The sequence below is a fragment of the Pan paniscus genome, chromosome X, assembly GCF_029289425.2.
Source record: "Pan paniscus chromosome X, NHGRI_mPanPan1-v2.0_pri, whole genome shotgun sequence".
Taxonomy (NCBI): Eukaryota; Metazoa; Chordata; class Mammalia; order Primates; family Hominidae; genus Pan; species Pan paniscus.
Genome location: NC_073272.2, coordinates 140,156,651 through 140,161,537, shown reverse-complemented (window position 1 = coordinate 140,161,537; position 4,887 = coordinate 140,156,651). Strand labels below are relative to the sequence as shown.

At 35.7% G+C, this 4,887-nt stretch overlaps 1 long non-coding RNA gene across 1 annotated transcript; it reads right to left on the bottom strand.

Moving 5' to 3' along the window:
* Positions 1-349: 349 nt before the first annotated feature.
* On the bottom strand, positions 350-3,286 carry LOC130541172 (uncharacterized). The gene is made up of 3 exons (XR_008955224.1): positions 3,236-3,286; positions 1,394-1,429; positions 350-412 (listed from the first exon to the last, which is right to left on the bottom strand). It is a non-coding gene; the product is annotated as an uncharacterized LOC130541172 (long non-coding RNA).
* Positions 3,287-4,887: the final 1,601 nt, after the last annotated feature.

Here is a 4,887-nt window from a genome sequence, read left to right as displayed (position 1 = left end):
AATGCGCATGCACTGGCGAGCTGCCATTGCCAGGGAAACCAGCCTCCTCATAAACAAAACACAGTCTAATGCGGCAAGTCAGGAAACTACTGGGACTGAGGCTGTGAGCCAAAGGAGCCCCTTGCAATAACCGCAGGCAATGCAGCCTCCCACTCACGCGCCATCCTCCCCCCGCCCTTTTTTTTTCCCCCCCCAGAATCAGTAAAGCTAAGAGGCCCGGTGCAGAAGTCAATAGAGAGAGAAAGCTTCGTTGGGGGCCCGGGAGAGGGTTGGTAATAGGTAGCAAGTGATTTTAATTGTCAGATTTCTCTGGGCAGTATTTAACCCATCTCCTACTAAAAAACTCCTTGCCTTATGTCTTGAGCCTTACACCTGCGGTGAAAAGAGGTGGCTCACTGGGGTGTGTCCGTATCTAGAAGAGGTAGTGGCAGTGGTGGCATGGGTTAGGACTCACCCTAGCTCCTTTAAATCCCTACATGAGACTACGGCCAGCAACAGGCTGGCAAACATTATTTACTTCTACTCCTCATACATTTCTTGTATTTCCCTCTTATATCATTCTAGAAAATTCCAAGAACTGAGTTGAGCCAACTTTAACTCTTTGAGTATCTGAAGAGTAAAAAAAAAAAAAAAAAAAAAAGAGGTTGAAGGAGGAACTTTAACCCCGGGGGTATTTTTTTTTTTAAACACACAATTGGGATATCAGGTGTGCCTAAGAGGAATAGCACACCTGAAACCGTGGTTTCATATATTTGGATTCCTTAATTTTAATTTGCAACAAGAATGTGACAAACTTAACATATTTAAAATGAAAAAAAAAATCCTGTTTAAAATACTGCCCTAATCTGCATGTGCCTAGGATTTTTGAAACGCACAAGCACAAACATGGTGCTCTAGTATGCTGTCAGAAGCTGCAGGAAGGTAGGAGTACCATTGCAAAATGTAACCATCTTGGGTAAAGAGAAAATGGCCGACCTGTGGAAAGCTACACCCTATCTAATGGAAGAACAGTTGTTGCGTTGGATTATTCAATAAGTGATGCTGAAACAATCGGTGACCTATTAGGGGGAAAAAAAATTAAATCCTACTGTATACCATATATCAAAATGAATTCTAGGTGGATTAAAGAGTTAATTGTAAAAAATGAAGCAATTAAATAACTAGAAAAAATACAGGTGAATACACTAATCAAAGGAAAGAAAAAAATCACAACACTTAAGATGGTCAGATATGGAAATCTAACATGTAAAACTGTAAAATATCAAAAAAATCACCACCATAAATGGTAAAAATTAATAGGAAAACAATGGCTAGAAAATAATGTTTATACCACGTATAATAAATAAATTAGGTGATAGGTGTTGGGGGGAAGAAACCTTAAACTGTTTCATACCATTTGATCCAGGAATTCCATGTCTACGAATTTTTCCTAGGGAGAAAAAACCAGAAAAGCACACAGATATTTATATGGAAAGATATTCCTTCAGTTATTTATAACAGCAAAAATAATGCACATATAAACATTCAATAATCGGACATTTAGTGGGACATCTATATGATAGAAAATTATACATCCACAAAACATCACATTCTTGTGGAATATTTTAAAATATGGGGAATTGCTCCCAATATATATTTAATGGATCAAACAGGCTAAAAATTGTCTGTACATGTGATCTTCATTTTGTATAATATATTTCTATGCATTTATTTGCATATATTCAGAGAAAAGAGACTGACAGTAATAAGATTAATAGTAATTATCTCTAAGTTACGGGATTATGGGTAATTTTTATAGTCATCTTTAAATTATTCAAAATTTACTACAATGACTATGATATTTTTATAATAAAGGGGAAAACATCATTTTTAATATTTTAGTAAGTGTAGAAAAGCACTGGAAGCACAGAGAGGAAGGCGTAGAAGCAAAGACAAAATACCAATATACACCAGTGGAGGATCACGCAAAACGAGCTCATTATGTACTACAGAAAGATTATAGCATTATTTGCATGTCAGTATGTATAGAATGTCTTATACAAGATGGAGTCCTGGCAAATTTTCTTCGCTACACCAGAGAATGGTCACATGTCCCTGGATGCGTCAGTCACTCTCTTTGCCGCAGTGCTCTGTTCAACACCCCCTCCCTTTGCCTCCAGTATGTTCTCTCCCTTTCCCTCTGCAAAACATGCTACCAGCAGACATGTTCAACTTGGGAAAATGGCCCATCTTGAGGACTTTCTTTTAAGCTTTTTCATTCTTATTTTTCCTCTTTGATTGCTGCTGCTTTGTCATCTAACTCAAAAACGAAATCTATTTATCTATCATTTTTCTTTTCCTCACGTTCAAGGGCCAGTTTGAATTTCAAAGGAATAAATCACCACTTCACTTTTTTTTTTCGTTTTTCTTGCAGAAACAGAGCTACAAAAGCTCTGTTTTCAGGAATGTTTCAGAAACAAACATTAAAGCTTCGTTGATAAGAATCTCTGCTATCCATCTCACATCCCTTTTCAAAAAAAGAAGCACCGAGAACACTCTTGTCTTTACTGTATAAATCGCTGTCCAAAAATACAAATTAATTTTTTCCAATGAAAGCACGATCATAATATTCATTATTACTTTTTCATGATTTTTTCATCCTAAAGTCAAATTTTAATGTTTCTCATTGAATACACTTTCATATCTCACATGAAGCAATCAATCTGAACATTATTACAAACTGCCCTCTTCCTCATTTTCTCTCTAGTACAGACATCCCGTCACACGACTTTCTTAATTTAAAAAAATGAGGCATCGTATCCTTTTCTGCATTGCAAAGTAATATTTTTCTTATGCTCTCCCAGCACTGAGAAAATAAACCAGGTTTGAGAACATCTTGAATCATAACCCATTTCATCACGTCAAAATATCATAAAGCTGAGGTACAATTCTGAAAGCAATTCTCCAATTTAGTAACATCTTCATTAAATCTTATTTTAGGAAATATTTTACAAGAATCACAAGGGGAAAGTTTCTATATTGCCTCCTAGCAACTCCATCATTTAAGAAACAAGCTTTAAACTAGAAAAATGACCAGGGAATATTTAGAATTTAATTAATCCATTTCCCAATGCTGCTGATTAGAATCAGAGATTCCTACACAATTTTGCGTTATTCTATTCCCTCAAAACATGTCGCTTGCTTAAAAAATCTTAGTCTGGATATCTATTTTACAAAATATTTCTCAGCTACTTACCAGTGGCATGCTGTCTCCCTACCAGCTCTGAGGCTGTCGCACTGAAGGAGTGGGGGCAAACAGCAGCGCAACAGCCACTTGGAAATGAGATGTACTCTGAAAAAAAAGGGATTATCCCTATGGAAAGAAATGAAATGCCTTGAGATTATCCTCAAAAATTCTCCAAAAACATGAAATCATACTAAACATTATATGCTAAAATGTGCATGCTCTTCAAAGGGCAGATTTTAATAGCTAAACCTCTAATCCAAAACACACTTAAGTTGCCTTGATTTCCAGAGGAACCCCTACAAGACTATGAGCTTTTGGCTCTCCCGTCTCCTAGCAACAGTCTCATTAACTTTTTTTTTTCCTGCAGTGGTCCTACTAGGCATCAGAGAACATTGACAAGGTCTAGTCTCTGAGGATGAACATTGCCATTTTGTTGTTCAATATGTGTTTTCTCCCAGGCAAGTAATAAGGAAAGATAGAAATTCAAATAACAAAGTCCCCAGAAGATTTCTGATTCAAATGACATTCCACAATGAAAAGCAGAAAATTTTTTGGTTCCCTCACTTGGTACAATGCTGTCAGTAGAACCCTGTTCTAATATGAATGTGCTCAATGCTACCAAACTGTACAGTTAAAATCAAGTGGAAATTTTTTGTTACATATTTTTCCTCCAATAAAAAAGAGAGAAAGAACGATTCATTCACTCCACAAATACGTGTCGTGCAACAAAATGAGGTATTCCTGTAATACCACGGTCAAAATATGGTGGTGGGGACAGGGATTATAAAAGTGAATAAAAAATAGTCCATCCTCCGTTTATAAGTTCATAAGGTAATAATATGCATAGGCTGCAAAATAGAAGTATTTTGTCGAAGTTATTCTTTTTTTCATCAGTTTTGGGTAACGTTATCATTAGAGTTGTTACATAATCTGCCCCAAACTACTGGACTCCCGATGGGTGGAAGAAGTAAAGAAACACATATATAATGTTAAAATATACAAACATATATTCGTATATCTCAACTGATCATGCACACTTATTTTTACAGTGTAGCTTTTAGAAAATTTTTACTTCTATTTTCACAAATGTATTCACTTCAGAACAACTTTTCAACATTACATCATTACATAAACTGCTTTTAAAACTAATTTAATTTCTGCCAGATAGGAAATATATGGCAATCCAGTTCAGTACCTTATAATAAAAAAAGATCAGTACCTTTATTATGTATTTATTATAGGTCAGGCACTTTTCTAAGTACCAGGTGATGAACCTGAAAAGACTAAGTAACAGAACGAGGATACCAACCTTTCTTACTTAAAGCTCAAGCTCCTCATCACATCATTGAATCACAAACATCAGAGTTCTTCTAAATCACCTGGAGTGTTAATTTTTTAAAATGAGGACTAAAGGGACCTATTCCCAAGTATTCTGTTTTGGCAGGCTAGGGACAAGCCCAGAAATCTGTATTTTTAACAAACGTCATCATTTGGTTCTGACCAGAAAACTTAAATATAATCTGTATTATTGGTAATGTTATTGGAGAAGTAAATTCTAAAACTATGACACATACATACATACACACACATACACACACACACACACACACACACCATGTGTGTATATTCTGCATGGTTAGAACAAACGAGTAAATGCATTT